The 17,954-nt window shown below is 43.5% G+C and overlaps 1 long non-coding RNA gene across 1 annotated transcript in view; it reads left to right on the top strand.

Annotated features, from left to right (window-relative positions):
- The first annotated feature begins 7,403 nt into the window (after positions 1-7,403).
- The window catches only part of LOC115946771 (uncharacterized), a 36,297-nt gene continuing 25,746 nt past the window's right edge, over positions 7,404-17,954 (top strand). The window contains exon 1 of the long non-coding RNA XR_004080800.2: positions 7,404-7,545. This is a non-coding gene — a long non-coding RNA (uncharacterized lncRNA). The remainder of the gene's footprint in view (positions 7,546-17,954) is intronic.

Consider the following 17,954-nt stretch of genomic DNA (forward strand, 5'->3'; position numbering starts at 1 on the left):
TCCCTAATTTCGAAGTAATCAGCTCAAAATGAAGTCTGTGACTTGGTTTTTTACAGACACTGCAGTCACTGTAAGACCTGCACTGTTGAAACTCCCCCTGCTGACAGCTCTACTGAAAAATGTTCTAATAAAATACCCTCCCCCCGCTCTGTTTTGATCTTCTTAAACTTGTATGGGTCTCCAAGAAGTCAGAATGGGCTGGTAACTGTAATTTGGAAGTGTGACTTGGAAAATGTTCATTCCTAATTATATAAAGCTTGGGTAGAGTGTGAAGGAATAGGCATAAGTTTTTCAATTGGATCATAGCTCATCAGTCAACTCAGCAGTGACCTTGCAAGCTCTGTAAGAAACTGTCTTACAGGATGCAAGCCTTTGTTAATGTAAATGAGACAAATGATTATGTAGATTTCTCTCTGGGTTTCACAGCTTGGGCTCACAAGTGTGATCAACTCTGAAATGTTAGTTGAATTATGCTGGTCCAGGGGTGTGATTCTTAGAATGTTTTAACCATGCTTGTAAACATGGTTACATCGGTAAGAGAAAAAGGTTTTTCCTATTATAACTTTATTTTGGGCATTGCCCTAAGCTCCACCTCATGTACAGCATTGCTTTATAAGCATATCTTTCAAGTAGAGACAAGGTTTTAAAGTCACTAACAAAGGAAAAGGGCGAGGTGGTTGACTCACATGGGCAAAATCTTCTTATCTAATCCTGCCTGGAGAATGTTGCTAAGGACTCCATCAGTGGCACACACATGATGCTGGGCAGGGGCCTGGGAGTGTCTGTAAATGCTTGGTAAAAGCCTGCTTAACTTGAGAACATCAAAGGGACAACTGAGTTGAAATTCCTGTTCAGTGCAAGGTCAGTTGGAATTTACTGAGAAGCAATAGGTCAACAAATGTGTGAGGTGGCTCAAAACTGGCTGGAGCATGTAGCTTGTTTTAAGCTTGATAACAAACCTTGGTTTCTGGAAGGTAAGTACAGCTTCTGCAAGCTTCTGGAAGCTGGGATACACAGGGGATATTCGCATAGGGAGGGAACATGCATGCTTTAGGGAAAAGAAAAAGGTTCATGAGCCTCCACTGTGTGGAACACTCCAAGCTGTGTTCAAAGTCTTTGTGCATGGTCCCGTGACCCCAGTGCAGCTGCCCTGACCACCATCTGCTGTTCCCAATCCTGGGGTCATACGCATACTGAGCACCACACACCCCAGCAGGCAGAGCTCGGCCTTCTTCAGCATAAGGCAGGAAGGCTGTGCTAGTCCAACTCCATCCTAGATGGAGTTTACATTCGAAACTCCAGATACAAAATATGAAGACTTGAAGAGAGGATTTGGAATCTCTCTAGTCCTTTGCTTGATGATGTGTGTACTCAGGGAACCCCCTGCCCAGAAGCAGCAGTAGTGCCGGAGTGACCTGTGTCAGAATGCTTTCAAAATCTCTGTCTGTGATCTTATGATGAATACACACCAGAAATATCCTTGAGGAAACGAACAATATTTTTCACCCATGATTTGTACCGTGTGCAGTGTAAAAATTGAATGAAAAAATTGTTGCATTCAACAGCTCCAGAAATTTCCACCATGAAATGGAGAGAGGTTCTGCAGGAAAAAAAAAAAAAAGAAAGACTGTTTGCTTTTATTATGTATGAACACAAGGTCACCTTCTCCAGTCTTCCCAGACTAACTTCATGCAAGTTATAGCTTCCAAGTGCCTGATTTTATAACATTTATATTATTTTAGAGTAGGTTTGGGGAATACACTGCATTTAGAAAGTAGAAAACATAATACATATCTATATAGCTATATAGGACATATATACAGAAATTCAGCTGTTATGGTCTGGTAGTGAGAACTTGCATTTGTAAGAGCACTCATGGTGGTCGTAACAAATTAGGCAGTTTTGATTCAGCCAGGTTATCGATACTAACATGCAACCAGCATGTACGAGGTTCACTCCCCTAAGAAGGGCTGCTCTTTGTGCACCATGATCTAGAGCATGGTGGTCTATGTAGCACCATGTGAATATACATGGTGTACTCACCATGCTGTTCCTAGAGCATGGTGAGTACAAGGTCATGTAGGGACAGTACAAGGGGAGTGTCTTTAACCTGCCATGGGGGAGATTGAGATGATTATTTTAGGCAGAAGTTCTTCCCTGTGAGGGTGCTGAGGCACTGGCACAGGTTGCCCAGAGATGCTGTGGCTGCCCCATTCCTGGCAGTGTTCAAGGCCAGGCTGGATGGGACTTGGAGCAACCTGGTCTAGTGGAAGATGTCCCTGCCGGTGGCAGGGGGTTGGAACTGGATGAGCTTTAAGGTCCTTTCCAACCCAAACCAGTCTGGGATTCTGTGTTTTGCGTACTTTGTGCCATCCACTGCAAGCACAATTACTGATAATGTGCATGTCAGTCGTAAATACAGCATATGCTGAAAAAAAAACTCTTTGCAGACTAATTAGCAGGAGAATTGAATTGCAAAGCTTTTGCAGTAAAAATCAGTTTCTGTGTTTACAGCTGATAATCAGATGTGCCAAATTAAAAGTGATAGTTATATGTGTCTAGCATTGTGCTAACTTCCCAAATACTCTAAGTGAACTTCTCTGAAACCTTACAAGCCAGTCATACTTATGAAACAGCAGGACTGGCTGATGCCTTACACAGTCTGTTTAAGGTCATCGTTATGCTCCGATGTATTTGCTTTATTCTTTTTAAACAAATTGCACAGGCTTAAAGGAAACCTAGGGGTTCGTTTCTATAACTGGTAACTGTTCTCTTCAGCAGCATCACACTGACAGATGAGCAAGCTCTACAGGAGATAAATCTTCTTAAATAATCAGTCAATTGGAAGTTACTAATTAAGATTTGAAGAGATCCTGTCAAAGAAAGACTGCTTTATGAGATGGGCAATGAGGAAGGCAGGAACTCAGCAAGTTGGTAAAAGTTTTTTTTCCTGGGAGTTGAATGAGTCAACAAAGTCACACTCTTATGAAAAAGATGGAGTGCAATGCTGAATACCAAAATGCATGAGGAAGAATGTAGCCCTCTTGATATATACACTAATCATTTTTCTATTTTTAGTATGGAAAAACCTCAGCTGGACATCTCTGGCATTGCAGTTCAAGAGGATGTGAACCAGTTGGAAAGAGCCCAAAGAGGAGCATTGAGCATAATTAGAGGTCTTGAATATGACCAAGCAGGTAAGAGCTAAGTGAGTTACATGGTTCAGCTTTTAGAAGAGAAAAATTAGGGCAACACAGGGATAATCTTCAAGTATGCAGGGGATAGAATCAAGCTATAAAAAGTACAGAAATAGTCTTTCTGAAGAGCCCATGTCTTATTTGATAGAATGTTTTGGTCTTGCACTACAGGAAGAAAGATGTAGGTTAAACAGTGGGAAAAAGCTTTCTAACAGTGCAGATAGTGAAATATTGGAGTTTCTGTCTTAGATAAAAACACACTGGATATACATGTATCACAAATGAAATAGGTTTAGGTCATCCTGCCTGGAGCAGGCGGATAAACCAGATCATAAGGTATTTTCTTTCCCTGTTTTTCCATGATTCCACATTGACGGTACTCTCCCTTATGCATGTTTGGATCTGATCCATTAGTCTAATCTGAGAGTCAAATTCCAGGATAAGATTTTAAAATAAGGTTTGAAAAAAATTGATGTGATTTGGATTCCTACTTCCTTTTTTTCTTTGTGGGAAGCCTGGCCTGTAAAAGTATTCCTCATTCAGACAAAGCCTTTTCTGTATGTTGATATTTAAATCCTCTGGTTAAATCTGTGTTTCCCTGAAATGCTTCTGCCTGCTCCAACATGCCCTTGTACATTAAATTGCTATTTTACTGAATGAATCATGCTGAGAACATCCAACATATCAAGCTGGGTATAAAAAAGTGCAGTCAGAAAGTGAACTAATCAACAGCAGTTTTTACGTTTCTTCTTTACACGCAAAAAGGACCATTTCCAGATCTCTCCACTGGCTACGGGTAACCCAGCTATCTGAGTGAACAATAAACTGACACAACTAGCAGACAGCACCATGGGAAGCAAAGGTTTGGCAAAGACTGGCTGATGTAGCATGAAAACAACAGAACATATTTTAAATGAATAAAGTAAACAACATTGTAAATTCTGTTGATTCTTTCTTATGAGCCATGCATAGTGTCTCTTCTGTTTACTTCATCCATGCTCTCTGTTGTCTACACGTTTGGAATTCCCTGTTGGCTACTTCAGATGTTTCTCTAGCAGCCTTTTATGTCCCATCAGTACTTGTGCCCTATTGCTCCACTGGTTTCTTCAGAGTCTTTGCATCTTTCCTTTTGTTTTACCTCAGGAACAAGGAGCAAATTAAATTGGGGTTAGGAAGTCAAGCAACTACATTGAATGTGAGCCAAAAATCTCCACAACTGAAATGTGCCTGTCCTTTGCGTAGCACTCAGGAGGCTGGTGTACTACTACTTAGTCTAAAGGACTGAAGTTCATATTACTTGGAAGTGTACCTTCTACACAAGAAAAGAAAGGGAGCAGAGTTTCCCCCCCTTGCCCTTCTTCAAGAGGATTTGATTGCAGGTGTCTTTATTGATTTACTGTGTAAAGGAAATTTGAGGAATGCATTGAGATCATGTAGCCCTGGAAGTAGCTGTGCTTTGCTAAGATCCACCCTGTAGAAGTCCCTCTGTGAATTTTTAGCCAGTCACTTTCAGCACTTTCTGCAGTTCCATAAAGCTGATTTGCTTGCTTTTATTCTGTGCTTTGCAGACATCCCTATCCTCTTTTATCATTCTATACTCCTCACTTGCAACAGCTTTTCACTTCCTTATCAGTTATTATTCCAGTTTGTGAAATCCCCTTTTCCTGTTAGCCTTGTATATCCCCCCTGTGGGGTTTTCTGGTGGCACACACCTCAAAGCTGAGAGATGTACCTATCAGTACCCATGTGGTGTTCAGGTATCTCCTTTGGCTTTTGCATCCAGGGAGCATGGAGCATACCTCTCACTCTTTCAGGGCACGGGACAAGGCATTCTTCCATCCCTTGCCCACTGATTCCTTCAGAGGGGCCAGCTTCAGACACGTGTGCTTGTTTTGTGACCACTTGTTTTTCCCTTAAGCCTCTGCACTCTCAGGGTGGTATGTTGGTGCTGCTGGTATCTGTGACTAAGAGTCAGGCCCCGTTTGATCACAGCAAGGCAAGCAGATAGAGCTAGCTGCCTGACCACAGCCATTCTGCCTAAGCATAAAGGCTGGTCTGCGAGCCTGTCTGACTGCCCGCCACTGACTGCCTAGAACCTCACCAGCTGCTTGGGGGTATTGGGTGGTGCTTTGAACCCTCACTGTGGAGTACTGCCCAGGTCCTGCTTCCTGAGGGTTCTTGCTTCAGCTTGTCCTACACCCATAGCACAGGATTCCTAGCTTCAGACAGTACTTCTGTCCTCCATCAGCCTGCTGTCCCTCCAGCCATAGCCTAGTCTGATCTTAACAGAACTAGGTTCTGTACATGGATGGCACCCAACTGTGTGGTTGGTGGTGTGGCTAAGTTCTCCTGATGTTCAGCAGGGGGACATCAGTTTAAAGAGTGAACTTCCTTGGCACTGTGACCTGTCAGAAGACACACTGGGATGTGCTCCTCCTCTGCCAGTAATGCAGAGACAAAGCTCCCCGGGAGCTGTGACTTCATTCTTGCAGTGCTCAGTATCAATATCAGCAGGATGACCTACGCTAAATTTGGCATGAAAAGTATTTGTCTGTCTCTTCAAATCAAATGTCTCTGGCCTGTTTTCTGTTGCAGCAGTAACACACGACTGGCACGGCCAGTTCTGCCACTTCCCTGTGGGACTGGAGCCTCTGCAGCATCCCAAAAGCAGCCACTGTGCTGCTAGTGCTCCAACCTGCATGGCCTCCAGAGCACAGGGGAGGGACTGCCTGGCTCTGTGCAAGGTTGTCAGTGCTCCCCAGGACAGTCTCTTGGTAGCTAGAGGAAAGATGAGGACACCTTGGAAAAGTGACTGGGATGTCTCCACAAGATGATGTCTCCAAGTCCTGAAGCCCAGGTTGCTGTTTGGTTCCAGGGCAGTACTGGGCTGCTACATTTAGGTCCTGGAAATCCCAGTCTCATCCTTTAGCCTCAGTTCTCACTAATGAAACATCTATTTAACCCGCTATTAGATAATTCCATTATCAGTATTATTTTATCTCTTTTAAAATGTCTCTTTCTGCTTTGTAATTTAAATCTGTTCAAAACAGCATTTTCAGTATAAAATACCCTGACTTTTCAGGACAAAATGTTTTGACTTCTGTGGTAAAATTATTTCTCAAAAATTTGTGAAGGATTTTTCTTGTGCAAAACTTGCTGTTGAGTATCCTTTCTGAACAGTTCTCCCTCTCTACTGCTGGACAAACAAACTAGACATGATCAAGCTTTAAGTCTGGGTGTGTTCTAGTGTCCTGACTTCTGCAAATCTTTGCCTAAAGCTGTAAGTGATTCAAGAAAAGCATCTGTTTTTGTGAAGCATGGTGTGTCTTCATCTGCTTCTTGACCCACAGTCTTCCAGAATATAACTCCTTCCTCATTTTTCTTTAGGTGTCTTCCAGCCCTACTGTGTTTTCCATTTCATCTCCTTCAGCAGTATGACTAAGGACCTCTTGAGGGTTAAGCTGTGACATGGCCAGTTCATTTGAGTTGGTAATTTCTGGGAATCATACAGCTGGCCTCATATTTTTAAGTTTCCCTTTACCCCATAATATTTTTCCCTTTGAAGGGCTTAAGGAAATGCACACAAACTAAAATCTGCATGTGATTTTACTTGGAAGGCTTAGCGAGTGACATTAATCTACCTGTTTTTAGTCTGTTTCTACAACAAGAAAGTTATTCTGAATTCTGTATGTAACTTCACTTACATATGAAAAAGGGAAGACATTGGACAATATTTCAGCTAGAAAGCAGTATGTTCTAAGCAGAACATCACATTTATGGACTTCTCTTTTGCCTCCATCCAGATCCTCTAATGAAGGAATGGCCTTGGTGGTCACTGCTTCAGCTTGGGCTGCGCAGTTCAGGCAACTCTAACTTTGATCTTGGACTCCCATGGTTGCTCAACTTTACTCACATACTGATGTCAATAGGATTATATATGAGGTTAAACTAGATTAATAAGTGTTTGCTAAATTTAGCTTTGGATAATGCACACTACTGGAAAGTACATGAATAATATCATTGTGGGTAGCTGGAGTCACAACTGAGTCACCCCACTAGATGAAATAGGAGGAACATCTGTTAATAGAAGGTTCTCTAACTTGGAATAAAACAAAACATAAAGGTCTGCCTTCTCATCTCTTCAGCGTATCCAGGCCCACTTGCTTCTAATTAAACTTAATTTTCTTCACACAGCTGCAGGTATCAATCACAGTTCCATGGGCACCTGTGTGTTAACACTAGTCATGAGTGCTGGCTTCTACCTGACAGATTGTAGGAGAGTTATGTACATGTTTGCTCAGTCTCAGCTCTGCAGCCAGGGAAATTGAAGCTTTCCTTTCATCAGGAAGTAAGTGTACTTTGCTTATCCATATCTATAAATCTAAGAATTTTAAGTAGTTGCTCCATGTGTTTCTTAGTTGATCAGGTTTGTTCTGCTCTGTGAATCTGAACCAAAACTTGTGACTGCTTTTTGTTTTCATCCACAAAGACACTCAGAGAGCTTGGCCATTCCTCTTACAGAAAACAGAGAAAGACTCTGCCTATTTAAAGTCGCATTAAAGGCCTGTTGGCTTCAGTGAATCAAGAAAGGGTTAAAAAGAAAGTATTAAAGGGTTTTCCAGGCTGTTCAAAGCCTTCAGAAGTGTTTTTAGTTGTCATGTAACCAATTTGGCTTTTAATGTAGGCTGTTGGAAGATGAGGGAGGAGGTTGAGCAATGTGTGAAATGTGGTTTATTTGTACTCTCAGAAAGGCCTCAATATAGCAGTTTGTGGCATGGATGTGAAGTGTGAAGAGGTTATCTGGCTGACCTGGGACAACACAGGGTATCTGCAGCAGGACTAAGAAACAGTCCACTGTTACCCAATGAAGTGCTGCACCTAGTGAAACTGCAGTGAACCCTTAAGTGATCTTTATTACAATACCAAATTCTTATGTACCTTTCTCTCCTTTTTTCTGAGTTCTTGCAGGATACTGTCACCTTATTCAAGGGATATTCACTGCCTCTTAACCAGTGATTTATTCAGGTGGTATTAGCTAATCCAAGAGCTGCAGAGAACTGCTCAAACTAGCAACTACTTTTTTTTCTTTTTGAATATGTGTTAAATGGAGTCACACAAGACTATGGTAACAATCTGAGCATCTATGGCTCAACTATGTAGATGTTGTGCTTCTACTATCTTTTTCTAGGTTTGCTATACCTTATTGCTTGAAGGACTGGTAGGAAATTGAGTTTCCAAAATTAACTGAAATGGTAGGGTTAGGTTGTTGTTTCACACAGATCCAAATGCGCCCAATAGAATCATAGAATAGTTAGGGTTGGAAAGGACCTTAGGATCATCTATTTCCAGCCCCCCTGCCATGGGCAGGGACACCTCACACTAAACCATGTCATCCAAGGCTTTGTCCAACCTGGCCTTGAACACTGCCAGTGATGGAGCATTCACAATCTCCCTGGGCAACCCATTCCAGTATCTCACCACCCTCACAGTAAGGAATTTCTTCCTTATATCCAATCTAAACTTCCCCTGTTTAAGTTTGAACCCGTTACCCCTTGTCCTATCACTACAGTCCCTACTCAAGAGTCCCTCACCAGCATCCCTGTAGGCCCCCTTCAGATACTGGAAGGCTGCTATGAGGTCTCCACGCAGCCTTCTCTTCTCCAGGCTGAACAGCCCCAACTTTCTCAGCCTATCTTCATATGGGAGGTGCTCCAGTCCCCTGATCATCCTCGTGGCCCTCCTCTGGACTTGTTCCAACAGTTCCATGTCCTTTTTATGTTGAGGACACCAGAACTGCACACGATACTGCAAGTGGGGTTGCACAAGAGCAGAGTAGAGGGGCAGGATCACCTCCTTTGACCTGCTGGTCACGCTTCACACCTTCTGAGAACCCATACAGCAAGGCAGGCAGGGTGATTCTGCTGTTGGGAACCTGGAGCCACAGCACTCCTATACCTGCCAATCTTCCCTGTGTATGTGGTGTATGCCTGCTATGTGCAAAGCTGCCTTTTAAATAATTATTATCTTATTTATATAACATTGGTATTTCCTGTGGAAAGGAAACTGTAGGACAGAGAGAAAATGGATAATCTTCAGGTGAGTAAACAAAGTGCATCTCTGAGATACAAACTCAAATTTCTTTCCTCTTTCATTGTGAAACTTCATTGTAATGTGGTCTGAGAAACTTGGCTGAAGGCTCTGACTTGGACCGTGTTGGTCATCTTGCCTTTGTACTGCTCTTTATTTGCCTTACAAGTGGGAGCTATAGCACCCTGAAATATGAGCTCCACATAGTAGGACAGAAATTAATGGTAAAAATGAGTCTCCAAGTGATTTGCATGATTTTGTATTATTTTTTTCCCCCATAGGAATTCATACACTCAAAAATGATGCATTTCATTTTAAATGCTTATTAATGAAAAAAGCAGACTCTGAAACTTGGGTGTAAAATGTATCCAAGTGAGTATATTCAACAAGAATTTTACCACCTTTCTCCCTCTGTATGGTTTCAGAATAGCCTTAAATTGAAAGAGAGGCCCTAAGTTGCCTACAGTAGTCTCATGAGGAGGCAGCCACAGCAGGGATGGAGATGCAATCCCTGGGATGGTCTGTAATATAGCTGTCAAATTCTGGTTTCCCTCATTAACCTTTGAGCTCCAAATAGCCGGGTTGCAAGTCCCTCTGAGACATGGCAATGTTGTTTGATAACAGAAGACAGCATGAGGGAAGCTAAAACTCCGCTCTCAGTTGTCACCACCTTGTTTGCCAAAGGTGTCTGGTGATGGTTAAGGGGCAGGCATTGAAAACACTATGGGGTATTTTTCCCAAGTAAAAGCTAAGCATGAGAAGAAGAGGAATGTGTCTGAAGATCAGTTTTGTTTTGCACGTTAGTGGTGTGTTAGAGGGAGCAGAAGTTGAAAATGAGACTGTTTGGCTGCCTAAATATCTGAGGAAATGCAAGATTTACTATTTTCTGACCTATACTTTTGGTAAGATGTGTTTTTGTGAGCAAATTGAGTCTTTTTTGTTGTTAGTGAAAGCAGTGAAATGCACACCAAGTCGCTGTCATGATAAATCAGCAGAGTAGTAGTACCTCCATCACTGATCTCAGTTCTTTAATAGTGGTATTTGTATAGCTTTCCCTCTAACCTTCCTCCCTTCTCCTTCATATCTGGGGATGTGGTTATCCCTCCTTTCTGCATTACCAGTTTTGGCCTGCTGCACTGAGGCAGCTGGGTGGGGAGATTCAACTTATTTTGCTGCCTACTAGGATAACTGTCTCAAGTCAGGATGTCCCCAGGCAGGATGGAGCAAACATGGCAGCCCCATGGTCTATGGCTCTTGGTCACTTATTTTGGATAACGGGGATGTCCTGTACTTTGCTTATTTTAGCTAACTGTAGAGTCCCCTTGAGCCCTATAACACATGGTGCAGAGTAGATTGCTCTGTAGACTGCTCATTTTCATGCCAGCTGCTGGATCAGTGCCTGAAAGCAAATCAAGACTGGGAATCACAGTTGAAATTCAGAATTTGGGTATTTGGGAGATACTGTCTTCTGATTTTTATAAGCTTTGTTTGATAATTCTCATCCTTGTGACCTGAGTGAGGTGAGAACATGGATCTGGGTAGTCTATTTTCCAGGACTTTTCTTAAGCAGTCAGCACTGAAGTGATACTCTTCAGAAAGCATTAATGCTCTGGAGTGGCTGTTTTGGAGAGGACGTGTCAGGCAAAAATCTTGAGAACTTCTTTCATGTTACCACTCTTTCATCAAAGCTTCTCATTATCCTACCACTCAGATTAACATACCATCAGTCTAATTTTCTTCTGTTTTTTTTTAAATGCTGCTGCTTTTCGTCCTGGAACTAATTCATAGTGCCAGTAAAACTCTCTTAATTTATGTTACATTTGACAGAACAGCTCTGAGTTTTGGATGGAGATGTTCTCGCAGTTATGTCAAGGTCTGTGAAGGGTTTACAGTGATCACAAAAGCAGTGACATTTGACAGACCAGACACCTCAGAAGATACAGTGAAAACTTACTGAAGTTTAAGGGAGGATTTCTGGTGACATATTTATCTCTTCATCTGGCCCCAGTGTACGTGGGAGTTTGGGGTCTGCAGAATGGTGCCCTCTGTCAGGAATGAATAGCATGAGGTCTTGACAATATGTTTAGCCTCCACCACATGAAGGACTGAGAGCACAAGTACCTCGTCCCTTATCTTAGGTGTTTGTCCCTTACTTGTCACTGTGTCAATTGTCAGCACTGCTGGTCTGGCTCATATTTTAGATGGCCTCTTGACCTTTGACTGTTTAGTTGACATCTGCAAATACAGAATCAGAGAATCACAGATGCTTTTGGTAGAGTTCTACATACTTAGGATCTGAAACACAAGAAGAACGTGGGGACTGAATGAAAGGTACTGAAAATTCTTTCTTAATCAGAAGTTCTTCTTATATTACATGACAATGAATACAATTATATATTTAAGCTTTAGCTCATGGAAAAACCTGCTCAAGAAGCCTGTAATAAAGGTTTCATCAGAATAAGCTGAATGTTTGTTCTCTTGATCTTACTTTAAGCACTAAACTGATTTTAGGGGTTTTATTTGTATGTGTGAGGATTGATAGTTTAGCTTTGAAGTAGGTGTGAGCATTGCCTTTCAAGTGTAACCAGAGCTGCACCTTTGGAGTAGCATATACTTCTCCAAGTCATAGAATTATAGAATAGTTAGGGTTCAAAAGGACCTTAAGATCATCCAGTTCCAGCCATCCTGCCATGAGCAGGGACACCTCACACTAAACCATGTCACCCAAGGCTTCGTCCAACCTGGCCTTGAACACTGCCAGTGATGGAGCATTCACTACCTCCCTGGGCAACCCATTCCAGTACCTCACCACCCTAACAGGAAAGAATTTCTTCCTTATATCCAATCTAAACTTCCCCTGTTTAAGTTTTAACCCATTACTCCCTGTCCTGTCACTACAGTCCCTAATGAATAATCCTCCCCCCAGCATCCTTATAGATACTGGATACTTCAGATACTGGAAGGCTGCTATGAGGTCTCCACGCAGCCTTCTCTTCTCCAGGCTGAACAGCCCCAACTTTCTCAGCCTGTCTTCATATGGGAGGTGCTCCAGTCCCCTGATCATCCTCGTGGCCTCCTCTGGACTTGTTCTAACAGTTCCATGTCCTTTTTATGTTGAGGGCACCAGAACTGCACACAATACTGCAAGTGGGGTTGCACAAGAGCAGAGTAGAGGGGCAGGATCACCTCCTTTGACCTGCTGGTCATGCTCCTTTTGATGCAGCCCAGAATACGGTTGGCTTTCTGGGCTGGAAGCGCACACTGCAGACAGCTCATATTCATTTTCTCATCGACCAACACCCCCAGGTCCTTCTCCGCAGGGCTGCTCTGAATCTCTTCTCTGCCCAACCTGTAGCTGTGCCTGGGATTGCTCCGACCCAGGTGTAGGACCTTGCACTTGTCACGGTTAAACTTCATGAGGTTGGCATCAGCCCATCTCACAGGCGTGTCAAGGTCCCTCTGGATGGCAGTCTTTCCCTCCTGTGTTTATTCAAGCAAACAGAGCTGAACAAGGTCTTTCTAGGAAATGAGTAACATAGAATCATATAATAGTTAGCGTTGGAAAGGACCTTAAGATCACCTAGTTCCAAGCCCCCTGCCATGGGCAGGGACACCTCACACTAAACCAGGCCATGCAAGGCTCTGTCCAGGCCTTGAACAGCACCAGTGATGGAGCATTCACGACTTCCTTGGGCAACCCATTCCAGTGCCTCACCACCCTCACAGTGAAGAGCTTCCTCCTTATATCTAACCTGAACTGCCTCTGTTTTAGTATGAACCCATTACCTCTTTTCTTATCACTACAGTCGCTAATGAAGAGTCCCTCCCCAGCATCATTGTATGGCCCCTTCAGATACTGGAAGGTTGCTATGAGGTCTCCACATAGCTTCTCCAGGCTGAACTGAACATGATTAACTGATACACAGTTCACAGTTAGTTTGCAGAGACATTGAAGTCTGGGAATGGGACATAAAAGGGAGAGAAAACACAAGCCACAGTGTCTTTCTGCCAGCTGTTGTGCTTCTTGCTTTCCTAGTAGTCCAGTGCTTTGCAAGCTGCACCCCTTAGCTTTTTTGGAGACTTTCTAGTCTAGTGTAACATTTGGAGTTCCACATTCGTGAGTGTCCTCATCTACACCCAAAATCTGAGGGTAACATGGATTGTTTGTTCTTTCTTCTTCTGACAGTTGATGAAAGGCTGTCTTCTACACTTCTGTGTGTTGCTCTTCAGTTAAGGGAAAAAGAGTTTGCACTTGAGTCCAAGTAAGGATTTTTGAATTTATTCTTTGGTTGAAAAAAAGAATTATTATAATTTGTAACCTGTTAAAGGCCCAGCTGGTTGGGGCTTTGTTTGTTTGCTTGCTTATTTGTTTTATAAGAAAACATTATGCAATTTATCAAGCAGAAAAGTCCATTTGAAGAAAACACAATAATAGAAAACCATTTCTTCTGCTATGACAAAGACTGTCACTTGATGCCAATATGATTTTCCAGTGATCATTGAATACAAAGAGTGAGGGAACACTGAGCAGGAGATTGTCTCAACAAATGCTCATAAAGTATCCCCTGCCCAGTCAAAGCTCACACTATTCACACACTCTTTGGGCAATTAATTGGAAAGATACTTAGCTCTCCCTGTAATCCTCATCTGTGTATGTGTCTGTAGCTGGGGCAGTTGTGGGCAGGGTGCAGCAATGCTGAGAGTGACTTGCTTTAAGTTTTATAGCCTCCTAGGTTGAGCAGAGCATGGCAGAACAATATATGTTAAGCATCTGCAGTCGTCAGTGTAATGAGAGAGACAGGCTGCTAATAAATACATGAAACCCAGTGCAGCGGTGAGAAGCTGCACCAGTCATTTCATATGTCTTCACTCTCATGCCTACCTGCAGGAACTCCAGGCCTGCCCAAGATGCCAACACACCAGTTTTATATCTTGAACTGATACGCAGGTGTTTTTCTTCTGCATACACACTGGGTGGAAATCACTAAGTTTATTTATAGTTGGATCACCCCCACCCCAATTATTCTACCCTTACCAAGATTTCACCCTGGAGACTAGAAGCCTTTCATGAAACTTAGAAAGCAAAAGCTTTGCCCTGAAACTCATGGTGTTACTAGTAAGCTTACTTTGCTCCTGGCAAGAACCTTGGTGTAGGGAAGGTGTCAATTTTCAGCAGTGTTGAAACCTTGTGCTGTTGTTACACTAACTGTAATCCTGTTATGTTAAAGGACCAGCTTCTCTGCCTTGAGCCTGAAGAAATTATCTTACAATAGAGAACTCCTCAGAGAGGTGACACTGGCCTGAGTAACTTGGAAAGAAACCAGGTTTCTGCTGCTTCCTTAAATATGGGAACACTGGCACTCATCCACCTTGGTGATGTCAGCTGTGCAGAGGCTTATCTGAGCTTTCCCCAGTGGAAAAAATGCTCTTCTTTGCTCTCACTTAATCAAATGTATGATGTGAGATGTTCAACAGCACTGTTGACTTGAGTTAAATCCAAGTGAAATAATGCCATGTATGAGTGATAAGGTTGTGCATCTGCTGGGCTAGAGCTTTGGAAACACAAGTGCCAAGAGACTGACCCTATCTCCTCCCAGGACAGCGGCCGAACGCTGCTCTCCAACCACATGGAACCGTGCCTCTTGAGCCTGTGTCTGTTTTCCAGCTGCTGAATAAGCCTCCTGACTGTAGTGAGATGCAGATGAAATGCATGCTCATATACACTGATGCAGAATAATCCCAATTTCCTTGGGAGCTCCCACTGGGGAAATGCTGGAGAACATGTGCACTACATGGGGTAAGATAGAACAACACAGACCTATGTGTTCCTTTCTGCATGGCTCTCCTGCTTGCAAACTGCAGTAGGGAAGTTTGTAAGGGCTGTGAATGCCCTCCAGTGGCAGGAAACAGGGAAAATGATTGGTTCCGTTTGTTTTCTACAGTTGTTACAGAATGGGTGTATGTAGTTCAATTTCAATTTGTACATGTGTCCAGTTATGGTGTAGGGGTGCAGTATTAAGTGGGCATCCTTGTCTGTGGTCTTGCAGTTCACAACAGCACACAGCAAAGGGCTAAACCTTTGTCAAAATCTTTGGCAACAGTTACTTTTATATAAAGTAATGGACCTCATGACGCCCTGACAAACTTGTGTCTGACTGTCCAGCTTCATCAGCTGCCTGTTGATACAGTTGTGTTTGCTGGAAGCTGTAGCAGAGAGGGGACACCCAGCCTGCTGCAACCACCAGGGAGAGATGGGGAGAAAGGCAGATGTGGGGCCTGAGTGTGTGAGCCTCTTGCACAGTGAGGCTTTATGCAAGTGGTGGGTTTTTTCTCTGTTGCTCTTGGTTTTTAAACAATGCTGTCATAATATAGCCAAGCATATTTGTGGGTCAGAGAGATTAAGGTGATTATTGCTGATTTATAATGTGAAAACATCCTTTAGATAGCACCAAATATGCTGCAGCGTATTTCCATATTTGTCATGGAATAATCCTCTCATAGTAAAGGGGTGAGGTGGGATGGAAATGCGGTTGATCCACGCTGCTTTCCAAATTCAGAACAGGTTTATATATAATTAAGAAGCTTTTATAACTCTCGTAAAATTATAAAACTTTTTGCCTGGCAAAATCTGGGAGCAGATTCTCCTGGAAGGCATGCTAGGACACATGAAACACAACAAGGTGCTTGGTGACAGCCAGCATGGCTTTACTAGGGGAAAATCCTGCTTGACCAATTTGGTGGCCTTCTATGATGGGGCTATGGAAATGATGGACAGGGGTGGAGCAGTTGATGTCATCTACCTGGACTTGTGCAAAGCGTTCGACACTGTCCCACATGACATCCTTGTCTCTAAGTTGGAGAGACATCAATTTGATAGGTGGAGCACTCGGTGGATAAAGAACTGGCTGGATGGCTGCACGCAAAGTGTTGTGGCCAATGGCTCAGTGTCCGGCTGGAGACCAGTAACGAGTGGTGTCCCTCAGGGATCGGTGTTGGGACCGGTCTTGTTTAACATCTTTGTCACTGACATGGACAGTGGGATTGAGTGTGCCCTCAGCAAGTTTGCCGATGACACCAAGTTGTGTGGTTCGGTTGATACGCTGGAGGGAACGAATGCCATTCAGAGGGACCTTGACACACTTGTGAGGTGGGCTGATGCCAACCTCATGAAGTTTAACCATGACAAGTGCAAGGTCCTACACCTGGGTCGGAGCAATCCCAAGCACAGCTACAGGTTGGGCAAAAAGGAAATTCAGGGCAGCCATACGGAGAAGGACTTGGGGGTGTTGGTCAATGAGAAAATGAACATGAGCCAGCAGTGTGCGCTTACAGCCCAGAGGGCCAACCGTATTCTGGGCTGCATCAAAAGGAGCGTTGCCAGCAGGTCAAAGGAGGTGATCCTGCCCCTCTACTCTGCTCTCGTGAGACCTCACTTGGAGTATTGTGTGCAGTTCTGGTGCCCTCAACATAAAAAGGACATGGAACTGTTGGAACAAGTTCAGAGGAGGGCCACGAGGATGATCAGGGGACTGGAGCACCTCCTGTATGAAGACAGGCTGAGAAAGCTGGAGCTGTTCAGCCTGGAGAAGAGAAGGCTGCGTGGAGACCTCATAGCAGCCTTCCAGTATCTGAAGGGGGCCTACAGGGATGCTGGTGAGGGACTCTTCATCAGGGACTGTAGTGATAGGACAAGGGGTAACAGGTTAAAACTTAACCAGCAGAGGTTTAGATTGGATATAAGGAAGAAATTCTTTACTGTGAGGGTGGTGAGGTACTGGAATGGGTTGCCCAGGGAGGTAGTGAATGCTCCATCCATCCCTGGCAGTGTTCAAGGCCAGGTTGGACAAAGCCTTGGATGACATGGTTTAGTGTGAGGTGTCCCTGCCCATGGCAGGATGGCTGGAACTGGATGATCTTAAGGTCTTTTCCAACCCTAACTGTTCTATGATTATATGATTCTATAACCAAAAGCTCAACAAGGGCTCAAATACCATCCCAGTGCTGACCCCAGGGTGCCTGTTTGCTGAAGAGGCTTCTCCTTCCTGCAGAAACCTTCTGATGTCCCAGGAATGAGGAACTGCAGGGCAGGTGCAGCAGGGCCAAACAGCCACGTCTGTGTCAAAAAGTCTGTAATAATTCAGTGTTTCCTTAACACTGTTATCTATGGGTTGTTAGAGAAGTGGACCTGTAAGCTGTTAGCTCCGTTGTTCTTGCATCCTAGAGTCACCATCTGATCATTCTGCTTGTTGCTGGGGGCTTTTTCTTGTTCCATGTTTTAGCTTGTTTTCGTAGTTAGGCATCAAGTGCCCAGCCTACTCTTATTATAGGCCAGTAGCCTGGAAATTAAAAACTGGCATCAAGGACAGAGTCCTGCTGAACATATTTTCACCCTGAGTTGCCCCAGACTTTAAATATCTGGAAATCACATTGCGATGAGCATCTTTAAAAATGAAATTAAGCAGTTTTTTTTATATATTTTTCTTTGTAATTTTTGCCATAAAAAGCACATCCCTTAAAATACTCTGGAAATATTCACCTCAGGGCTGATGCTGATGTTTCTGTTCTCCCCAGTTGCCCTCTGCCATGCCTAAACTGGCCCTGTCTTTGATTTCTCTGTGGCAGGAAGACAGTGGTCTTGACCAAGACTTTTTCAATTGTCTTTGCTAACAT

Source organism: Melopsittacus undulatus, chromosome 8, assembly GCF_012275295.1.
Source record: "Melopsittacus undulatus isolate bMelUnd1 chromosome 8, bMelUnd1.mat.Z, whole genome shotgun sequence".
Taxonomy (NCBI): Eukaryota; Metazoa; Chordata; class Aves; order Psittaciformes; family Psittaculidae; genus Melopsittacus; species Melopsittacus undulatus.